The sequence below is a fragment of the Mirounga leonina genome, unplaced genomic scaffold (genome assembly GCF_011800145.1).
Source record: "Mirounga leonina isolate KUSES-001 unplaced genomic scaffold, KU_Mleo_1.0 Mir_204, whole genome shotgun sequence".
NCBI classification, from domain to species: Eukaryota; Metazoa; Chordata; class Mammalia; order Carnivora; family Phocidae; genus Mirounga; species Mirounga leonina.
The window spans coordinates 16,175,155-16,200,202 of NW_023270513.1; the positions used below are offsets into that span (position 1 = coordinate 16,175,155).

The 25,048-nt window shown below is 36.1% G+C and overlaps 1 protein-coding gene and 1 pseudogene across 3 annotated transcripts in view; both read right to left on the bottom strand.

The window, feature by feature from the left end:
• The window catches only part of CHM (CHM Rab escort protein), a 206,492-nt gene that overhangs the window by 87,842 nt on the left and 93,602 nt on the right, over positions 1-25,048 (bottom strand). The window lies entirely within an intron of this gene.
• LOC118026073 lies at positions 149-1,419 on the bottom strand (annotated as a pseudogene).

The following is a 25,048-nucleotide window of genomic DNA, read 5'->3' on the forward strand; positions in this document are numbered from 1 at the left end:
GGGATAAACTTTGGGGTATTTAAAATAACATGTTTGGAAAACTGAACCACATATTTATTTGACAGAGAGAGCACGAGAGCAGGAACACAAGCAGGGGGAGTGGGAGAGGGAGTAGCAGGCTTCCCGTGGAGCAGGGAGCCCGATGTGGGGCTCGATCCCAGGACCCTGGGATCATGACCTGAGCCGAAGGCAGACGCTTAACCAACTGAGCCACCCAGGCGCCTGAACCACATTTTTAATTGCCAGCATTATCCTTTGTTCTTGGTAGAATCATCTTCGTTTCTTCTTTTTATATCCCAATTGTAAACCCTGGCCATACTGACTTCTGTGGTAATCAAGATTCTCCGTGGCAGTCAACAAATTCTTTTCCAACAATGCCTGAGCTTCATCAATGCCATATTCAAGCATTACATTAGTCTCCAACCACAGACACACTTTATCAGTAGGAGAAATTGAAGCTTTGCAATACAGGTTACCGCCAGTAAGAATCTGGTCTCCAGTGAACTGGTGGACTCTTTTTTCTTCTGCATGTATTTTAGAATTTCTAAAGTCTGCTTAATTTCAGGAATCTGGCCTTCTAGCCTCCTTTTCTTTTGAGCAAGGTTTGAGTTCCATAAACTTTTACTTCTGGTACTGTTCATACAGCTTCTTTATTACTGTATCTGCAGTCTCATTCCCATGCTGTTTCATGAAGGAATCTACATCTTCCACAAACACGACCTCAGTAATCCCTAGGTGGAGCCGCCACCCATTCCCTGTGGCCACTTCTAAGCCATAACCATCTATAACCATAACCGCCATCTTGGGGAAGCGAGCACACGACTTGTGTGGATGTCATAAAGGAAGAAGTCCAATGATCAGACACTGTCAGAATCCAACAAATTTCCTATTCATTTTAAACGAGAACAGGGTGTGTTTTGTGCTCTTGGGAAGAATTACTTGATATCTACCATAAATCTACACAACTGCAAAAGTGTACACCTGCATATGTATATATGTTTTTTATACTCCTTCTCAGTGGCTTTTTTTTTTTTTTTTCATTCCAGTCATGCCTGTTAGGGAAAACATGTGTTGCTCACAATGGTGGCATTTGTTCTCTCCGTGGTTTTGTTACCAGCTAGATCCTAAGAGCTGACCTTTACTGCCCACCTGCTTGTACTCACCAACCTTTGTCTCACATTTTTCCTTAAGCTCTTCTTGCCAGCTTATCTCATAACTCAGGCAAACAGAAATCAAAACTACCCCTCAAGCCATAGCCACTGCCCTGACAAGACCTCCTGCCAGTCCAGATCAGTTTGAATGCAAACCCGGACCCTGACTTGCGTCTGCACAGAGACCATGGACTATATCTTTTTTTTAACTTTAAAAAATGTTAATTCCAGTATAGCTACCATACAATGTTATATTAGTTTCAGGTGTACAATACAGCAATTCACCAATTCTATACATTACTCAAGGCTCATCATATTAAATGTACTCTTAATCCCCTTCACCTATTTCATGTACCTCCCCACCTACCTCACCTCTGGTAAACACCAGTTTCTTCTCTCTGAGTCTTTTTTGTTTTTATTTTATTTATTTTCTTAAATTCCACGAGTGAAATCATATGGTATTTGTCTTTCTCTGCCTGACTTATTTCACTTAGCATTATACTTTCTAGATCCATCCATGTTGGGGGGGGGGTGTGTGTACACACAGTGTGTACGTACACACACACACACACACCATATCTTATTCATCTATCGATGGACATTTGGGCTGCTTCCATAATTTGGCTAGTGTAAATAATGCTGAATAAACATAAGGGTGCTGTATCTTTTTGAATTAATGTTTTCACAGTGTTTGGGTAAATACCTAGTAGTGGAATTACTAGATCAGATTTATATTTTTTTAAAAGATGAGCTTGGCTGCTGTGTAGAGAATTGTCAATGGGGCAAGAGTGGAAGAGAGGAGGCCAGTTATGTTTGCAGTAGACCAAGTTAGAGATGATGGCAACTTGAAGCAGGGTAGTGGCAATGGAGATGAAATGGAGACACTGGAGACAATTTGAGACATAAAGCTGACAAGAATTGCTGATGGACTGGATGTAGCAGGGAGATGTCCTCCTGAAGACAAGTTTAAGGTAATTCAGATATTCATGAGAGCAGTCTCCCCTCTGAAATGTTTAACAATCAAATTTAACTGTTCAAGCCTGATATAATCTCCCTGTACAGGTAGAGCTTTGAAGGATTCTGCAGAAACACTTCTCTTCCACCTAGGGTGTGATTATTAGAGCCAGCTAATTATTACCAACCTCAACAACCACTGTATCTATCCTGGCCGTTCATTACTTAATACTCTGGGTACAAATATCTAGATAGGAGGGTACCAGGAACAGATTAGTTTCAGGCCTTCAAAAAGTTACCACGTACCTGTAAGGACAGAGCACTGCTGCTAATTCAAGAAATTATATGTCACAAGTATCTAAGTCCAATGGGGCTTTTGATGCAAATTTCACACTCATGAAAAAGTTGTGAACAGAATGGATTGCCCTTTAGGCATTGCCATCATTCTTGAAAGGCATAATCATCATGCTCAACTTAGAAAAAGCTGCCAAAAGGAATACATAGCCTTCAGAAAACTCACCCAGAAACTGCCTCTATTTTATAGCTCTTAGCCATATATCTAGCTTCCTCTGTTCTTGGTGACATGCTGTAGATGATGTATTCATTTTTTTTCAGCTTTCCCAGCTGTCCTTAAATTAACCTTCTATAGGAAAAGTCACAATAAAACTATGTATTATATGACAGAAACAGATCTGTATTAATAATTGCACCAGGGACTCAGAATATAAATTATAGAATACAAGTCATCATTCAGTCTTTTTTTCCACTAGTTCTCTTGTCTTTGGGGGGATGGGTGAAATAAGTGAAGGGGATTAAGAATATACTTACCATGATGAGCACTGAGTAATGTGTAGAATTGGTGAATCACTACACTGTACACTTCAAACTAATATTATACTGTATGTTAATTATACTGGAATTTTAAAAAATTAAAAATTCATCATTCAGTATTAAAAAAAAATTAAGCCTTCCAAAAATACTGGAGGTCAATTTATATGCTTGGGTCACAACCTAGGCTCTGTATCTACACATCATGTGTAGAATAGCTCCCTGGTTTGTATGCAAACCAGAAACACCATGTCAACTCAACGATTCTCCAATACAGCCTATTGCAATGACATCAATGGAGCTTTTGATGGGAAAGCACTAATGTCCCCTAACTACTCTTTAAACATAATTTAAACTAAGGTGTTTTTTTTTTTTTAAAGATTTTATTTATTTGACAGACACAGCGAGAGAGGGAACACAAGCAGGGGGAGTGGGAGAGGGAGAAGCAGGCTCCCCGCAGAGCAGGGGGCTCGATCCCAGGACCCCGAGGATCATGACCTGAGCCGAAGGCAGACGTTTAACGACTGAGCCACCCAGGCGCCCCTAAACTAAGCTTTTAATAAAACTGAAATTTTTAGTCTGAATACACAGACTAGCAGCTTCATTTTCTTTTTAATCTGCCACATATCTACTTAAGCAAATTCATTTAAAAAGACATCTTTCAAATTCAAAAGGAAGCCCTTGGTTCAAACTTTTAAGATGTAGCAAAGAAGTCTATAGTAGTGGGGCGCCTGGGTGGCTCAGTCGTTAAGCTTCTGCCTTTGGCTCAGATCATGATCTCAGGGTCCTGGGATCGAGCCCCGCATCAGGCTCCCTGCTTGGTGGGAAGCCTGCTTCTCCCTCTCCCACTCCTCTTCTGCTTGTGTTCCCTCTCTCACTGTCTCTCTCTCTGTCAAATAAATAAATAAAATCTTAAAAAAAAAAAAAAAGAAGTCTATAGTAGTAAATCTATTTAGGCTCTGGATTTCTTTGGGCTAACATCCTTTCTCTGCCTCTTTCTCTGCTTTGACATTCTGTACATGATATAATCATTTCTTATATTAATAATTCTTATTTAAATCATTGACCCATTTTGCTACCTAGTCTTCAAAACTCAAATTGTACAAATAACACAGGTAAATAAGCATCAATTTTAAATAAAGACAGTAATATACTTTTATTTGTAATGTCCTTCATGACTATGTCCTATATAGTGTGGGTTTTTCTTAATGCAGACACAAGAATACCCAAAGCTAATGTTTTCTGAGATCCCTACATAACAACTCCTAGAACTTTTCATGGGTTGAAAAATATGGGAGGATCCATCTAGAGTTACAGTCACTTATGCCATTTTCCTGCCTTCCCACATAACCTTATGAAACAATCCTTCAGCGAATACTCTTCAGTTCGATATTTTACTATCTACAATAGCCCTCAGTGTCAATTACAAATTGGGAAGCAGCTGAGAGTTACTATGCTGACTGTCCACAATCATTTATAAAAATGTTAAAAAAAACAAACAAAAGGAAGCCTACTGTAAAAATCTCCCCATGCAAGGAGGAGTTCACTGAATCCACCCATTCCTTTTTTTCTGTGTTTAAACTAGATCTCTATGCATGACTAAACATTATCCCCAACCCCATGGTAGGAGGACATTTTTAAAGCAGTGTTTGGTATAAAATCTATTAAAGGCTTTTTGAAAATCTAAATGTTCACTGACTCCTCCTTGTTCCCACCTTATTTACCCCTCTCAAAGAACCTTGGTCAGATGGCTGATGTATAATTACCTCACAAAAACCATATTCTTTCTTCCTGTGGATTACATGTCCAATAATTTTCTCCTTTGGCTATTTATTAAAAAATTGACTGTCAGGTCAAATAGCCTTATCCCTCTGTGATTCCTGGGCTCCTTCTTTAAACTATATACCCTCTATACCTTCTCCATACCCCCAAACCAAATCCCTGCTCAGGACTGACTATCTTATTTTAAACTGAATTGGTTCACACAAAGAAGTGCCCCAGGTCCCTTCAGTCACCAATACATTCACTTTTTCCCCATTGGATGGTATGTATCAATTCATACAGTAAAATAAAACAAAGGATAGTCATTTGTGTTAGGCAAATCCTAGGAAAGACCTGCAAGCGTTCTCAATTCAAAGGCTAATGGTACTAACCTGGAACATGAGTCACCTAGGGCTACGTATAAAACTGAAATTGCTCAAATCAACCAACTAGCCACTGTACTATGCTAGTTTCACAGTAGATGCACAGACTTAGCCCTCTGTTAGATAAATGAGAAAAATTATAGTATTAAGCGTAACAACTGAAAAAAAATAAAGAATTTATTTTGTGGTAGACTAGAAGTATTACAAGGGAATTGAAAGAAGAGGTCAACATGTGTTGGAAGAAGAGTTACAGAATGTCAAAAGTAGAGGAAACCTTTAAAACAGCTAGACCAATTTCAGAGAAGGTAAATCACTTGCCTAAAAGCATATAGCTTCTAGCAGTCAGGTGTAGTGAAAGAAGATCTGATGGCTAGGCCTGTGTCAATCCTTGAAGAGGAACAGACCAGACTGTTGGGGGTGGGAACAGATCCTAAAAGGTAGAAAAGTAATGAGAAAATGCAGAAAGGTGAGAGTGTGCATAGACACTGGAGTAATTAAATGGATGTACAAACTGCGGCACCTGGTGGCTCAGTTGGTTAAGCGTCTGCTTTCGGCTCAGGTCATGATCTCAGGGTCCTGGGATTGAGCCTCACATTGGACTCTCCGCTCAGCGGCGAGTCTGCTTCTCCCTCTCCCTCTGTGATTTCTCTCGCTTTCACTCTCTCTCAAATAAATAAATAAAATCTTTATAAATAAATAAATAAAATGGATGCACAAACTGGGGAATGACAGGAAGGAGCTGAAGGATAAAACTACTACAAAATGGGGCTAAAAGGTAACTAGAAGTGTTTGCATTTGATGTGACAGACAAGAGAATGCCACTGGAATTGCCATGTTGGTTTGATGAAGGAGGCAGATAGTGGGAGCAGGAGAGCACCTAGCAATTATAGTCCTGACCATGGCAGAAGAATAGAAACTGAGGAAAGCATAACTCTAAGAAACTGAGAAGCGGAGCGCCTAGGTGGCTCACTTGGTTGAGCAGCTGCCTTTGGCTCAGGTCACAATCGCAGGGTCCTGGGATCAAGCCCCATATCAGGCTCCCTGGTGAGTCTGCTTCTCCCTCTCCCTCTGCCCCTGCTTGTTTACTTGCTCACTCTCTCTTTCCCTCTCAAATAAATAAAAACAGAAGAAATAACATCGTAGTTAGACAGAATCAAAGGTTAATCCCAGAATTACTAGGCTGTTGATTTGTGAGAAGAAAAATGCCACTGGAATGCTTGTGGTTTCCTTAAAGGATGCTCAATTTATAGAGTAACTCAAAATCCAAATCTAGACTTCTGAGGTTATATGGATATGGCATAAATTCACTACATACCATAGTTGCTAACTATGAGTGATATAATGAAGGGCATTTTCAAATGGTTATAATACATTTTTTTAAAACCTCAATTTGGTGAAAGATATCATCCTCTGACATGTACAAATAAAAATTGTCATTTACCTATAGCAAGGAGTTCCCAACTAGACATCCATGAGATAAATCTGCTTGTAGATAAATTTTGTATGACCTCAGTTTAAAAGAAAAAAGTTACTTTGGCATAAACAATCTGGATCTCTGTCTTCTTTTAAAGAGAAAATCTGGCAACACTAGGCCTACAATCAAGACTTATGGTCACATAGCAACTTCTCTTTTTAGATGTATCCTGTGCTCAACAGCTCACCATGGTTTCTACTGCTCCAACCATCTTCTTCCAGCCCACTTCACTTCCTATGACCTGCCTCATCCCTGTAGACATTTGGCATTGCAATCCCTATGTCTCAGTTGTTCAGTAAGTTTTCTTTTGATATTTTTATTTGCCTTGTCATGAGTGTTATATGTTAAACAACTATTATTCGGGATGTTATACATTAAAATTTTAAATATGAATCTTCTAAAAGAAATCAAAGACAGCAAAATGCAAATGTTAATAGAACTGGTACAATTTTAAGAGTGTCCACACATTTTATTAGCTATAGAACATGTGGGAAAAGAGAAAGGTATTTGCTACTCTGAGGTGGTCACAATTTATTTTTCTGAAAACAAGTAGGGTTGTAACAAGTAACAGTGGTATATTGCGAAAGCCTGTGAATCTAGATTTATCCCAGTTTTTTTTTTTAAGATTAAAAAAATACCTATGAAATGAAAGCCAGTGATAAATCAAAATTTAAACCTAACATTGAATTCCTCTTACTTAAAATGCTAACAGTTATACTTCAGTTATTAACCATTTATACTCTTCATACTTTTCAGACATTTGATAGAGTTAAGAAATTAACACAATGAAAATATAAATTTGAAAAATAAGCAATTGTCATTAATGTGAAATTAATATATGGGTCTGCCAAATAAGAGTAAAGACAAATTTCCTCACTTGTGAATATGTCTTTCTTTTGTAAAATTAGAGGAGAAAAAAATGTCACTTTCAAATATATGAAATAATTATACTGCACATTAATTAAAAAAAAAAAAACTTGCTTTCTAACTTCACAAAGTCTTAGATTTTTTCCAAAATTCACTTTCTTTTAATAGGCTCTCACAAAGTGTAATGCTTGACTACACAAAGCTATGGTTAGACCGTGTTTTTAAATATCATCAACTATCTGACATGAATGGTGGAGACCTACTATTCCCATACATACAACTATGAAAAATACAAAGCTTAGCAGCAAGGGAATTTCCCACTGTCCCACGGTAATTAAAGTTAAAAAGAACATGGGAATCCATGTAAATTCTTCCTCAGAAATATGAAGCACTGAGTCTATAATGAGATATGCCGTTTTCTGTAAGTTTCAAATATTAAACTGCCACTTCAATTATTTGTTTATAACAAGCTCAAGGAAAATTCACAAAAGCAACTATCCAACACATTATTTAGATAACTGTGTATATTTGGAGTATAATCTAACTCTGATGCCATTAACCCCAAACAACATTCAAACAAACAGAATTTTAATTAATCGAGTACTGCTTCCGATTAGTCAGATTTTACTGAAAGAGAGCAAACCAACATTGTAGTCAATTTTAACTTTGCCCTGGTACATCAAATTGTATTACAGATAAATTAACAGTGTGAAAATTTTTGGCTGGTAGCCCTATCCTACATAGCCTTTTAAAAAGCAATTTCAGTGCCTATCAAGGTAGAAATCAGCAGTTGTAATTTTTTTAATACAGGTGCAAAACAATGGGACCCATTAATAGCTGAACTTTTCACAACACTATTCATGATGATTTATGAGTTAGTATATAATTTGATTATTCTATTAATTCTGATTACTGTTTTGGCTAATAAAGTGAAGGTCACTTCCAAAATAAATCTTCATTACATTTCACAGAAAGTAATTGCCTTCAACTAGTTGTTTTCTTTAATTAAAAACTAATGTAACAAGAAAGAAAACAGACTTCAGGGTTACCATGTCTGCTGCTATTAAGAGAAATATACTGTGTGGATGTAATGTTCTCAAGACAAATCCAACAAAACAGAAAGTGTCTCTTCGTCTAATCTCTGTATTTTCAAAATGGAAGAACTATTTTATATGTATTTAGAGTAATTTTGAAATTACAAGAATAAAAACTGAACTGTATTAATGCTTTAGAAATTGAAAACAAAGAATCTTTGAAAATATTCCCCAAATTCATGAATGTAAAATGTACGGCAATATTTTTCTTTTTTTTTTTTTTAAGATTTTTTATTTATTTGACAGAGAGAGACACAGCGAGAGAGGGAACACAAGCAAGGGGAGTGGGAAAGGGAGAAGCAGGCTTCCCGCAGAGGAGGGAGCCTGATATTGGACTCGATCCAAGGACCCTGAGGTCATGACCTGAGCCGAAGGCAGATGCTTAATGACCCAGGCACCCCAAGGCAATATTTTAATTTCTAAAATTATGTATGTGGGATTCAGTATATGAAAAATTAACAGTATGTCTCTCTCTTAACCAAAGTTTCTCCTAAGGGTGGCAAGAAACCTTCTCTGCCTCTTAAGATAAATACTAGGCACAGGGCCCTGACAGCTTTGGAGGGAGATTACAGGAAAAATTAAAAAGGCTCACTTTAATATATTATTCTCATTTAACCTATTTTTACACACAGAATATTCTGTGTCCTAGATTTAACATTTCGTTTTATTTTTTATAAAGTCCTCTAGACCTTCAGCTGAGGTCCTATTATCAAAGCTGCTGAATCATACAACCATATAAAATGAATAAAGGAAATTAAACATGATACGTATTTTCCCACAGAAGTAAAATACTAATCCTCAAACAGGAAATCATATTTCAAAAGCTAGAAAGCCTGAATGTAAGAAATTATTGGGGCATAACAACGAAGCAGGTGGCAATAATTTGTATGCTCACCAATGGTCTCAATTGATATATTGTCACAAACCCCATTCCTGATTAACTTGCTCACTCTGTCCTGGTCATATTAATCTTTCTGTTATCTCAAAAGACCCCAACTTAGACCTCTGCCACAGTTCCTGCTGCCTAGAAAGCTCTTCCCTCAAATCCCCAAAAGCTTATGCCTTACCATCATATTTTGGTGTCACTACACTCAAATACCACCCTCCTAAATGGCCTTCCCTGATCACCATAGCATCTAAAAGGACACCTCCCTACTGCTTATAGTCACTTCCTGCCATACTACCCTATCTTCTTTTCTTCACAAGACATATTACTCCTTAAGTTTTATCTTATTCTACTCTCTGTCCAACACTCTTCAACAACCCCTCCCAACCAGACACTTTCTCTGTTTTCAACAATGTATGTCTGGCACCTACAAAAGAGCTAGTATAAAACCTTTTATGTGTCTCTCTACATATTTTTTAACGAATTCTAATTTTTATTCTAAATTTGCATATGATAAAACAGAAAGCCCAAGTTTACAGCCAATGCTCCCTTAATATTTTATGTAAGAAAATAGTATTAGTTTTAAGTCTTTGGTAAAAAATTCAGTAACTGTTACCAATACCTAACATGCCCTGAGTGAGCATGTGTGTATGAGTGCGTGTGTGCTTAGACAAAATACATATGGCTATCAAAGAATGTACAAAAGTTGCAAATGTACTGGTGGTAACAAATACAATGAACACTCTTACTAGGTTCCTCTTGTGATTGTGATCAAGAGTACATATTTGCAAGACAGGTTTAGAGGCTCATTAGCCAGGGAAGATATCTGTTTCAAAAGGAACATATTTAGTGCATTGGAAAATGTGAGATCAGAACCACTGTAAGTCCCCAACATCTCAGAAACTTTTTGTATTTTTATACCTTTTTAAAAAATCTCTAATGTAGAAAAGATTGATTTGTTTAACTTCTAGTTTCCAATTAAAAATCATAATAACTAGTGCTCTTTACTCTTGTAAAAAGTAGTACTCAAACATATAAACACTGAACTGATCTCGATGCTATTCCTACACCTGGGAAAAAAATTCTTTAATTTTGAAGGCTTGACCTCTGAAATATACTCTCTTTACAGTCCTCACAGAAACCTTGTGATAATACTTTAAAATTTTAAAAATAAAAATAAATGTTATCCTTTCCTATAACTTAATTTCCCCGATATATGAGTTACATATAAGAGTGTATTAACTCTTATTACTCTTCCTCTCATGGGAAATTCAAGCATCGTGATATCAAGACCCGTGTGGGCTCCACATACTGCTTGGATTTCTCTCTCCCTCCGCCCCTCCCCCCTGCACTCACTCTTTCTCAAATAAATAAATCTTTAAAAATAAAAAAGACTTCCTTTTTCCTTAAGTCACAAAGAAACACACAATAAGCCAACTCCCAGTTAAGAAGACTGATAAAAGCCATCACTCCTAGATGAATTCCAGATCTAATATGAATTTTATGCTTAGTTTAATAACATAGTGGTTCTCAACCTTGGTGTTCTGTGAGATAGTGCTCCCTAAGTCTGTGGGAGGAAAAGAAAAAAAAAAAAAAGGCTGTGTTACAGTGGGTCCTAGGCAGAGCCTGCAGCCTCTCTTATCTATGCCAAAGCCTCTAAGAATGCTGGGTATATCCCTGGGAATGGGTCAAACATGCAAATACATCCATCATGTATGCTGACACAGAAAAGGGCTGTGAACTGCTGATAGTCTAAATATGCTGTTCCTGGGGCGCCTGGGTCGCTCGGTCGTTAAGTGTCTGCCTTAGGCTCAGGTCATGGTCCCAGGGTCCTGGGATCGAGCCCCGCATGGGGCTCCCTGCTCGGCGGGAAGCCTGCTTCTCCCTCTCCCACTCCCCCTGCTTGTGTTTTCTCTCTCACTGTGTCTCTGTCAAATAAATAAATAAAATCTTTAAAAAAAATAAATATGCTGTTCCTAACAAAAAACAAGAGAGTATCCTGTAACACAGAGAACCTCACAGCTGTTCAACTACCTTCCACTATGCTTTTGTGCTTTGGTCCTCCGTCTTGCTACCTTGCTTTTATTTTCATAGACAAGTAGGGTGTTTTTTTCATACCACTGCAACATTTAACTACAGACTCCAAACAGACATAAGGAATTAAACTCACATAAGTTTGCAAACTTAGCTTTGTATCCCTAGAGAAAACATGAGAAATTTTATCCATGGTTTAACATCTTTCAGGAGGAAAAAAGTGCAGAGAAGCTCAAATTTAATCTGCAAGGCTGACAGGCTAATTTTCTTAATCTCACTAATTATAGATCACATAAGAGGGTAATTTTAAAAACCGTTCTGAATTGGTCAGGACAATTTTATTAGTATATTTCTGTGGCTAAGATCATTTCCACAGGAATGACTAACAGTAGAAACATTTAGTCTGTTCAACTGACTGAACTATCAATAACCATCAGTGTGTTTGTTGGGGTCTTAAAAATTACCAGTTCCAAAGTTTACATTCTAAAGAGAATTATTTTCTCTCCGGCAACTATTCAGAAATAAAGTATTTCTTTTCTCATGTAAGTTTTGACATTGTTAGATATCTAAGATGAAACAAACTGCATTGGAGATAAGTAAAACCGTCTCATAAGGCCAGAGTATTTAAGCTAAAATGTAGAAACAGATAACCACGTTCTTCTGATTCATACTTGATTTATCTGTACCATACAGACAGTGCCTTAGTTTGCTGTTCTTAAGAGTCCATTTCAAGCATTAAAATATTCATAGCCTAGAAAGACCCTCCATAGTGGTTTTTATTTCTACTTTAGGAGTACAATGAAAAATAATGCTTGTTTTCATCTGCATTTGCTTGTTGAAAGAAATACATCTAACCCCACAAAAGAAGGGACAAACAAGAAAGCTAATTCCAGGGAGGGGAATAGGTATACTGCACTCGATTTCAGATAGTAGCAGCTCTAATCTTGGTATATCCACCTCTGTGAGAAGACTACAGGCTGACAGTAAAGTTCTGATTTCAAAAACATCATGGAAGGTGGAAACACTACAGTCAGAAGTTTGGCTCTCAATTCATTAGGCATTTGGGACCACTCCACTATATCGAAGCATGTGAGTTCATATATGCACAGGAAAATTAACATGGTTTGGAAATTATTTCACTTTATATAACAAAGGCTCATGCTGTGCCTATTTGTGCCAGGTACTGTTCTAAGAGCTTAGCAAATAATTTCCTTAAAACTCCTAACAACCCGAAGAGGTAGATACTATTGTTATTCCCTTTTTATAAGGGAGGAAACTGTAAAAAAAACAGGATTTAACCAGTAGGTAGGTGGCAGAGAAGGATTCAAACAGAAAGTCTGTTTAAGGGTCTCTACTCTTAACAACTACACTGTTGTACCTTTCAGGATACATTAAAACATAAAACTAGAATCAAGATTAATTGTTCATTCAATAAATATGTATTATTCAAAAGCTTATTTTAGAGTTAATTCCTTCTATTTTTAAATGTACCTGAAGAATATGGGTCTGTGCATACAGGACCATGATTAAAGACTGTAGATTCAAGAATGAGTATTTTCAAATTCTAATATAGTCAAAAGAAAAATAGCCACACTATGAATCCCATTTTTCTTTTAACAAACTCAGATGTTTGTTAAAAAACATCTCATCTTTGTTTTCCCTCCATATTGGGGGGAAAACAAAGGAGAGAGGGAAACAAACCACAAGAGACTCTTAACAATAGAGAACTGACGGTTGATGAAGGCAGGTGGGTGGGGGGTGGGCTAGATGGGTGAAGGATATTAAGGAGGGCACTTGTGATGAGCACTGGGTGTTGTATGTAAGTGATGAATCACTGAATTCTACTCGTAAAACCAATATTGCACTGTATGTTAACTAAAATTTAAATAAAAATAAAAAAAAAACCCCTCTGGTCGGAAAGCAAAAAGTTGAAAGATATGGCTGTTTACAAATACATGTGCATTTGTATGAAATAATGTAGGGATACCAGTGTAAGTGCAAATTATAAATGACAGGTTTATGACTTTCAAGTGTGCATGAATTGAAGATTACAGGAGTCATTTACAAATAGCTGAAATTAGTTTGGTTTCTTGAGTAGGCTACATATACTTTCCTGTTTATGCTATTCATTTGTTTAGCAAACTGTTTACAGACTACAAAGTAAAAACATTCAAATTATTATGAATCCTGACTTGGTGAGATTAAAATCGGTGAAGTTTTACCACAGGGATATGGCACTTTTTGGTGCCACTATTTCACTATATTGGGCAAGTAAGAGTCTACTGCCTAATTTGGGGAAAGGGGAGAAGAAAGAGAGGACAAGTTGAGGCATGAAGGGATAGAGAAATAAGGAAGAGGAATGGCTAAAAGCTGTATTAATTATTTCAGCTCCAACACAGAGTTCTTTTTTATAAATCATTTCTCTAGTACATGAAAAAAAAATAGTTTGTCCTACAATATTTAATTTCTATGGTAAATTCTAATCCGATTTTTTAAATAAGTAATTTATTAAGCACCTACTATATGCCAGCTGAAGTTCCAAGCAGTTCTATTGAAGCAGTTAACTACATATGAGTAAAATACACCAAATTCAATAGCAAGGCAAAAATAATGGCATACCCATCTTGTAAAAGGCTATGTACTAGAAACTACAGGAGACATAAAGAGGACTACATTTTATACAGCAAATATACCTATCAATAGACATACTATAAGGTAATTTAATTACATAATTAAATTCTAAATACCATATCTTGTTTGTATAAAGTGAATGAAGAGTCTGTATGTTTCAGTAATTACAAAAACACTAATTCCAAATACCAAGACCATGAAGTCATACAACTTTTATAATACCCTACCTGATGTTGGACAATCTTCAATGCACTTTCCCTAACATCATCACATTTGAGTTTCAGAGTAGCCCAGGGCAGGAGTTAGGATGAGATTTAATTACCATTTCCATTATATAGGTGAAACAATGGAGGCTCTGAGAATTTAAATGACATGTTCAAGTTCATGCAAATAATATGACAGAGCTAGAATCAGAATCCAATTCTGAGACTGATAGTTTTGTAACATGGAAAACCTTGTAACTTTCATGAGACAAGGAATTTTATAAAAACAGTTTTTTGAGCATTCCCTACCAAAGTAGAAAGCAAATTGATGAAAAAGTTGGAAATGAAGAGCTTCATTAAAATTTTATGCAATCACACTAATTGGATCACTTTGGAACAAAAAACAACTTAAACAGGGGAATAGTAGAGAACACATGGAAATCCAGCTATCTAACATAGACTTACACTTGCCAACAATTAAAGCCTTAGATCTTTGTAATTTGGTTGCCTTCAGGGTTGTTTTTTGAATTGGCTTGAAAACAGACACACTTCACATACTATTTCTATTACACTTGCACAAAAGTACATTGGTTCCAAAGAGATAGTCCAAGAAGTGTTTTGACTGATCCTTAAAAAGTCAGACTATGCAATAACACAGTGTTACCTTTCAATTTAATCAAACTAAAATCTCAGCTCCAAACACTGGGCTTAAATTCAATTGTCATTCTGGCCCTACATGAAGTCAGCCACCTTTCACTCTACTACAAGGTATTAGAATTATTTTAAGATTTGGAGTAGTATGCATTATGTAACCGGGGGAGAAAACAACTAGGCTGAGTTTTTGTATCTACGTGTGAGGATAATCTAGTATCTGAATTTTTAGCATTGAAGGAGGCTATTACTAAAATAAAAACTCAAACTATGTAATTTGGGGAACAAATATAATTCTAGTATGTTCATGAGTCACAATAAATGCTCTAGCACCACACACTTATATATTTCAATGAGAAGTTATTCCCAAATTAAAAGTCTTTTCCTGTCACAACCTGAGGAATAATGCCGTCAAGGACACAAAAACATTCCATTGCTTTATTAACGACAATGCTCAATGATCTGTGAATAACCTGGGGGAAAAAAATGAAGATTATTGAGTTATTTTACCAATCTATCCATCCATCACCAGAGAACAGGTTTCAAAATGATGGATTATATCACCACCCTGCTGTTTATCCCACACAATACTCTCTCCTCAAGGGAAAAACAAACAAATGATCATACAAACATAATCATGCCTACCCTCTATACCTTATGTATCATTTCTATGCCAATATTATTAACTAGAGGGCTAAATGTCTTTAAAATTGTATGCAAAAGATTCAGAAAATGAGGTATGTTGCTCTATTTTTTACCCTCCAGGATTCTACAATTTATAAAAATTCTATTCAAACAACAGCCCTCCAACTTTTGGGAGACAACCTTTTGGTTAAGCTATTCAACATTACTCTTCAAATTTAATAAGGGCAGTCTCAACTGAGATAGTGCATCTCAGTGGTTCTTAACCTTCTTGGGAGGTGACAGACTCCCTTGATAAAATGATAAAACTATGAATGCCCTTCCTAGAAAAATGCAGCCATGTATATCACACACACAAAATTTGGCATGCAATTTCAGAGTATTCTCCCCAAAACCCAGATGATTATTCCAGGTATTGGAATGCCAGGTTAAGGACTCTGAATTTGAAGAACTCCCCTTACTATACCCACCCTTCCAATGCTATTTTAGGCTGTCAGATACAAGTTTCTAAAAGGATGGCTGTAAGTTTGCTTATACTATAACTGAAGATGGCCAAATAAAAAAAATTCTACATATGAAGTTATATTTCTTATATAATAAAGACATAATTTTAATTTTAGCATGGTAATACCAACATTCAATGGTATTCAATTCAACTCAATTTTAGCATGGTAATACCAACATTCAAATGGTTGAATGAACTATGGTATATACATCCATATACCGGAGAACTACTCAACCATTAAGATTTTTTTAAGTACGCATGTATATACACATTTATAAATAGATGCCCGTATAAGCGTGGAAAAGATGGGAAAATATGCAACTGAACAATGTTAACTCAAGGGGTGGAATTTGTGGGTGGGGAACAGGGCTTGTATTTCTTTATAAAAGTGAGTGTGTTTGTTTCCTTTTTTTTTCAGTATTTTTATTTTTTCTCTAACTACTAAGATTGTATGTTACCAAGAATTTGCTTTATAATGGCTATTTAGTACCTTCAATATGTCAGGAAATTTGCCAAATTACCTAAGTTGTTCCACTGATTCAAATGTCAAGATCTTTTAAAATGTTCTGGTCCTTAAAGAATTTTTACATAGCTCCAGATTATAGAACCAAAAATTGAGTAGTAAGACTTTAAGGACGGCAAGAATATTTTATTCTCCCTGCCTTTCAACATTTTGGCTAGAGTCGACTATACCAATTCAATATATACTGAATTGGACTAACCCATTATTTCTCAAACAGGGAGTAGTTTGTCCTTAGGGGTATTTGTCAATGTCTGAAGACATTCTGTCTGTCACAAGTAGGTAGGTGGGTGAAGGTAGTGACATCTAGTGCGTAGAGGCCAGGGATGCTGCTAAACATCCTACTATGTACAGGACAACCCATCCCCCAACACGGCCAAGAATTATCCTGCTAAAAATGTCAAGTATCCTGTCAAAAATGAGATTAAGAAATTCTGGCCTAAACCAAAAGCCTCAAAACAATTATGTATCTCACATAATCAGGCCATGTTCAATGATAGGTGGAATCATACCACTCACTGATGGTACTTGGCTCAGAGTAGAACCCAATCTTGCTCTTTTCTGGAAATGGATAGGTTAACTGAGCAATCTGAGATTCCTGTAACTCCATCAAAGTATCATCTTGTGTGCCTTGATTAATTTCATGTAAAATCTCTTTAGACTCTTTTCTGATCATTTCTGAGTACTGATGTCATTCATACCTACATTACACACTCTGGAACCTGATGAAATATACTTTCTTATTCTGTAATTGGTCCATAAGTGTACATTTTCTTTCCTCAACTAAACACTCTTGACATTAACATCAAAGTCTACATCATATTCTTTTTCATATATATCTATTATACCTAGGCAGAGAATGGATGCTTTAAAAAATAGCCGTTGAATTAAATGGGAAGAAATGAAAATAACCAAATTTACAATAAAGGACATAGATGCTTCTTCACAACTTTTCTGTCACTCTAAATCCTTTTCTTCTTGTTGATCAGAATTGGGCCCAGAGAGCAATTACCCTGGTTACTTTTACTATTCAGCTGTGTTCCCTAGACAACAGCAACACTTGGAAACTTATTAGAAATGCAAATTTTCAGGCTTCACACCAGATCTAAAAGTCAGAAACTCCGGGAATGGGGCCCAGTAATGGTGTTAAATTCTGACACAGGTGAAGGCTTGAAAACACTGCTCTACCACTTCTTTGACACACAATTTTTCGCAGCAATTCATAAATACCTACTATTCACTAATTTACCCATCAAATACTTAATGACTAATGTACAGTAGGCAATGCACTGAGGCAATCTTGTAATATCCCCTAATATCAGGGTTTTTAAAAAGTATTATTATATTTGGTGGATAAAAGACTATTGAACTGATTAAACTGGGGTCAGAAAACCTGCCACCTATTTTGTAAAGAAAGTTTTTGGAACACAGCCATGTCCATCCTTTTACATATTGTCTATGACTGCAAATAGTTTCAAGGGAGACCACATGTCTTACAAAGCCAAAACTATTTACTATCTGACCCTTTACAGAAAAAAATTTGTTGACCCACTATATTAGAATACTAAATCTTGCTCAGTCCCTAATTCAGACAACAGCAGCAGCAGCAATAATTATAATAATCATACTAAGAGTAATAACAGCTAGTACTTATGTAGTACACTAAGGCAATCAATGTTTAAACCACTTTCTGGATACTAATTCATTTTCATCCTTACAACCTATGAGGTAGATGCTATTATCATCCCCATGAAAAAATGAGGAAACTGGAGCACAGAGAGGTTAAATAACTGGCCCAAGAATACACAGCTAGTAAATGGCAGAACCAGGATTTAACCCCCATGGGTCTGGCTCTAAAATGTACCCTCTTGTTCATTATACTATACTTAACTACTTCTCCTTCACAACACTAGAGCATAAATATCTGGTTGCATCTATCCCAAGAGGTGCCTGAAAATTACAGCTCCAATAGCAACATTTTCCAAGTTTTCCCATCCCTCTTCTGTCTTTATACTCCAGAAGCACCTTTATTATAAACTCTTTAGGACCTCTTCTTTTCATAAGCTCTTAAGGAATGATTATCTGAGTAAAAAATGTTTTCTTTTATTGAAAATTCTTAACAATAGTTCTCAATCCTTGTTTTTAGGTCATGGATGACTATGAAAATCTGATGAAACTATGAGTTCCTCTCATAAAGACACACATATAACATTTTGTATATAAATTCCAAGGACCCAAGGACGCTAGATTAAGAACCTTTGGCATAGCATATCTCAGTGCAGCTCTACTCAGCTGCAGTGCTGCAAAACAATAATGTGTAGTGATCCACAATGAAAATATTTCTTACTTAACTATAGGACTTTTGCACTCAATGTTCATCTAATTAATGTTTCTGTTGAATTCACTTTGGCAATTTTTTAACCTTTAATTTCAAATATTTAAGGTTCAATTCAATAATCAAGCTTTACACATACAAACAATTTGGACTGGTCAAATCTACCAATTAGATATAGGTCGTTTCCACACCTACATTTTTAGGTGTATCATGGAGTTCTACCTATGACACTGAGGTGGGGTGGGGGCAGGGAACCAATGGGGTTGGGAGCATGAAACACAGGAATGGTAACTAGCCTCCAAAACATATAAAATCTAACTGCTACTGGGCTCATCTGCATTAGTGTTCATCAAATGCAAACATAAAAATTATAGGGCTGAAGGGGAAATCTGTTTGCTCGTAATGTTTTTCCTTTTACCTTTATCTATTAGGTAAAATGTGGGAAGTTGAAAGAATTCCTTTATTCATCTAAAGTAGTATTTCCTACTGGGCACAGAATTGGAAGAGGTTTCTAAGAATACTGTAAGAATGGCCCTTAGTCTCACCTGCTTTTTTTTTAGAAAGTGACTATGTATTGACAGTAAGAAATCCTAACAAATTACAAGTTGTTAAAAGCTGACAAATACCACAAATATTTTTTTAAATCCCCCCAAATAACAATATTTTTATTAACTATCTCCTTTTAGTTTTTTCAGAAAATGTTTAAAAATTGTGGGGCACCTGGGTGGCTCAGTCAGTTAAGCGTCCGACTTGATTTCAGCTCAGGTCATGATCTCAGGATCGTGGGATTGAGTCCTGCATTGGGCTCTGTGTTCAGTGTGGAGTCTGCTTGTCCCTCTTCCCCTGATCCTCCCCCCTGTTTGTTCTCTCTTTCTCAAAGAAATGTTTAAAAAAATTGTGTAATTTTGTGTAAGAGGTAAGTCATGAAGAATGCATACCAGGAAATCTTTCTAGCCTCAGCCTCTTTTTATCTTTCCTCATTTATAAAATTAGACCATCAAAACAACATGAAAGCATTCTTTCAATTCTAATTTTTTTTGTTATATTACTACCAGAATAGTAGGGAGAATTTTACAAGAAAAGAGATTAAAGAGAATGCTGTTAAAGGGAAATAATAATGTACTGTTAAAGTATATAGATCTATAATCTAAGCCATGCTTATGTGGGTGGAAGGGCAAGAACATTGGGGGCAGACTTTAAGAAGCCATCTCAATTTTGCTCTGACTTTACATGCAACTGAATATATAAACTCATAAAACTTTCCATTGGTATAATCTTTGGCCAATTTTAATATTTCTCTTGGTTTTCCAATAGGTTCATCCAGGTTAACAAATGTCTTTTAGATTTCTGAAAATTCCCTGAATAAAAAGTGTTGGTTATTAGAGAATAAAATAGGCAGGTTACTTTGGTCTGAGAGATGTTTTCTACAGAGTTCTCCAAATATAACAATAAAGCAGAGGAAAAAGATAAAACAATAGAAAATACTTTACAATTTATATTAAAAATAAATTCCATGATTATAACAAAATCAGAGTAGCATCTATGTGGTCCCTTGTAGGCATCATTATTCAAGCCATTGCTGAATTAATTTATCAAGTGGGAGATTCCCTTTCCTATCTTTCCATGCTATTCCTATAATCTTGAGCAAGTTACTTACATATTTTGGACTTTTGGTGTTCTCTCATTCTCTCTTTTTAAAAGCTATAAGAGATCAACTTGTGTTCCAAAATTTTCTGAGGCAGATCTCGCATTTGTTCAATTTTCCACAGTCAATACTCAGAAAAATGTCACGAGTACAAACACCTAGTAAAAAGTATTTGGTGGTGATTCTACATGTGTGTGCATGCACAATATTTATATTACATGTTAAAAGTAAAAAAAACACATCTTTTATGTTTTAAGAATCCTACTACATTAAAGGAAAAAAGGAAATGAAATTTAGGCCACTGAAGAATGGAAGACTGAATTACCCAGTAAATTATCAGTTGAATAAACTCTTCTTATAAAAATCAAGTAACAATCCCTGGGCAGTCTAAGTCTACTTATAAAAAAGTGTAAAGTTTGTTTGATCCCACTGGTATTGCTCCATTTCACAGGTTATGACACACTATGTGAAACCTACTCTGAACTAGAAAGTTCTAAAAGCTACCATGTTACCAACCACACAGATAACAAATAAATTAGTCAGGGCTTAAAAAGGACTTCTGTTTAGAAGATATATTGAGAGAGTCTAAAAACCTATATACTGCACACATATCCTGTCCAGTGTGTCAGAAAAAATACTAACCAATATACGGTAGGGAAAATTCTGTGGCTTGCTAGACTAGAAAAATACAGTTTTCAATGACTTTTCTTCCCAAAAGGTCCAATTTATGACATATTAGTGGGTAGTATTACAATAAGTAAGCGTCACATTTTTTACTTAAAAATAAATCTACCAGGAATCCTGGGTGGTTTCAGTCGGTTAAGGGTCTGACTCTTGATTTCGGCTCAGGTCATGATCTCAGGGTCCTGGGATGGAGCCCAGTGTCGGGATGCCCACTGAGTGAAGAGTCTGCTTGTCTCTCTCTCCCTCTGCCCCTCTCCTGTTTGCTCACTTGCTCTCTCTCTCTTAAATAAACCTTTTAAAAAATCTACCTCTTTAAATGTATAAAAACCTCAAAGGGTGTTTGTTAATGAAAGTTATCTCTAGTAGTTAAAATGTTATACTGTTTATGCAGAATTCATTTAGAATGCAAGGATATGACTTACAAATGTCTTTGAATCCTCACATAAATATGCATGCATGCCATTTATATCAGTAGCCTTGATGAGTACCCACTGTAACTGGCTGAGAAATGCTTAGGCTTATAATAAAACAGAATATAGAATGGTGGTTAGAAATCACAGAACAGGTGACACCTAATTCTGATAAACTGGTGATAAAAAGTATAGGCTATGATGTATAGATGGTAGTAGTGTTACTACTTTAGGATATAAACAAAACAACATTTATATGAAATTATAAACTGTGATGCAGGGAATCAAATATAAAGTTAATATCCCTAGGCTAATGCATTTTTATTATAATTCACATACATATATGTGTGTGTGTGTATATATTTTATACACCTCAGAGACCTTAGATTTACTTTAATTACCAAAAAACCACCCAAAAGTTTAATATACTACTTAAAAAAATGGAGAAAGTTTTTGGTTTATTTTGTTTTTAATCAACTACCTATATGTATATACATTTAATTATATAATTCCCTGAAAGTATCAGTTCAAATTGCAGAGAGTGAGGTATAATTTTTATAATAAACATTAAATCTATATCGTACACAAAATTCTGAGATACACTCTATAGAGGATAAAAAGATGTAGAAGGCTGATAAAAACTCAGCCTTAAAGAGAGTACAGAGGTGCTGGGGTGGCTCAGTCGGTTGAGCTTTCGACTCTTGATTTTGGCTCAGGTCATAATCTCAGGGCTGTGAGATCAAGCCCCAGCTATGGGCTCAAGGTGGAATCTGCTTCTTTCCCCCTCTCCTTCTCCCTTGGCTCCACCCTCTGCTCATGTGCACATGAGCACACATGCACTCCCACTCTCGTGCTCTCTCTAAAATAAATAAATCTTAAAAAAAAAAGAGGGTACAATCATTTTTTGGGAAAAATGTCTTCTTTAGGATTCAACACATATAAGGTCTCATTTTGAAATTTTATATCAGTATAGGACAAACAAAACTTTTCAGTGTTTTTTCCCTTAAAAACAACAAACAAACAGGGGTGCCTGGGTGGCTCAGTCGTTAAGTGTCTGCCTTCGGCTCAGGTCATGATCCCAGGGTCCTGGGATCGAGCCCCGCATCAGGCTCCCTGCTCCGCGGGAAGCCTGCTTCTCTCTCTCCCACTCCCCCTGCTTGTGTTCCCTCTCTCGCTGTGTCTCTCTCTGTCAAATAAATAAATAAAATCTTTAAAAAAAAACAAAAAAAAACAAACAAACACCAAACAGTATTTACTAGATGTAAATATGATCTGAATTAGGAAAGGAAATACAGGGATTTAGTGGAAAAACAGGAATGAGGTTAAGAATTCCATTTTCAAAAATGGTAAGGAAAACCAGTGAGCTTCTGTTCACTCCCCAGTGTTCATTCTGTCCCTATTCCTTACCTAAAAGCTCTGTAGGAGTGAGTAGCAAGTGACAACACAAGAAAAAATAGTGTGGCTCCTTTTACATCAGGCAATGCCAGGAAGAGGAAAAGAATGATTAAGAAAACCAGAAAACCTCCCTCTTAGTTTAAATTGATAGGAGGACCTCTGGTCCTGCGGGACATGACATTCCCTATTCATGCCTACTTTGACAAGTAACTGGAGAAGGAAGAGTTTGTCTGGAAATACACAGACCTATCATATTCAGAATTAAATTACTTTCAAATTTATAACATCCTCACCTCTGCATGATTAAGAAATGTGGACGGGAGAATATCTACTTCCAGCAGTATATTGGACTGGATACTGGGAAGGGACCTCTTGTTTCTACCAAAAAAAAAAATGACTTTTTACATTAAGCATAACTTTTATTGCACTGCTGAGATTGAAAGAAATAAAAGAAATGTCGACAAGAAACTCCCCAAGCCCAAATACACACACACAGTACAAACAAACCTTGAGCTAAATTCAAAGCTTCAAGGAAAAAAAAAAAAAAAACACTGCAATTAAATAAAAGCAAGTCTTGGGGCGCCTGGGTGGCTCATTCGGTTAAGCGTCTGCCTTCGGCTCAGGTCACGATCCCAGGGTCCTGGGATCGAGCCCCATGTCGGGCTCTCTGCTCAGTGGGAGCCTGCTTCTCCCTCTCCCTGTTGCTCCCCCTGCTTGTACTCTCTCTCTGTCAAATCAATCAGTCAATAAAATCTTAGTTAAAAAAAAAGCAAGTCTTCATTCTAGCCATAAGTAATACTCTTCCCAAGATACATGAACCATGTTTTTAAACAGTCATGTCACTACGAGATGCATTTTTTAAGTTTTTATTTAAATTCCAGTTAGTTAATATACAATGTAACTTTATATTTCAGGTGTACAATATAGTGATTCAACACTTCCATAAAATACTTGGTGCTCACCACAAGTGCACGCCTTAAACCCCATCACTTATTTAACCCATTCCCCCACCCATCTCCAATTTAGTAACTATCTGTTTATTCTAAGAGATGCATTTCTAATACAGTTTTACTTTTACGTTAAAAAAAAGTCTTGTTGCTCATATTAATCAGTGTGGCAACTGTACCTGGGGTTCCTTTAATAAGAAAGGATCCTCCTTTAATAAGAAAGGATCCCCTTATTATATGCAACTGATGAATTATTGAACACTACATCTGAAACTAATGATGTACTGTATGTTGGCTAATTGAATTTAAATTAAAAAAAAAAAAAAGAAAGGATCCCCTGAAAGGAGCTGAAATGGTCCCAAATCTTAGTGCCTTCTGGCTGAAGCAAACACAAATAATCTTTGAAGGAAAGCATCCTTAATTTGGGTCCCCAGATTTCCAAAGATTAAAACCAATCAAATATAAACTCTCAAAGATAAACATGGCACAAGAAACTAAACCAATAACATGAATCAACAGAAACAATACATGGCAGAATGTAAGATATATGGATAAAATGAACAAGCAAAAGAAAATATCAAACAACAAGAAAGATTTGGGGAGAGGAGGAGCACAGCTTCTACAAATGAAAGATTACAATATTGAAGTAAAAAAATGAGAGGATTAAATTACAGATTAGAGACAAATAGAGAGAATTAATAAACTGGAAAAGAGATCTTAATAAAGTACCCAGAATATAGCCAGAATGACAAGGAGATAGAAAGTATGAAAAAGAGATTAAGAAATAGGGATGAGAGAATGCAAAATTCTAAAACATTTCTAGTTAGGGTTCCAAAAAAGTAAGGAGAGAGACAATGGAGGAAAACCAGTATTTGCAAAGATACTGGCTGACAATTTTCCAAAATGACAAATGACAATTCACAGACAGAGGAAATACACTGAAGTTGTTTGAACCATATGGAATTGTAGGTCAAAATGGTTTAATATTATTAATTACACATGGTTTAACCGATACCAAGCTAGATAAAGAAACACCTAAATTCACTGT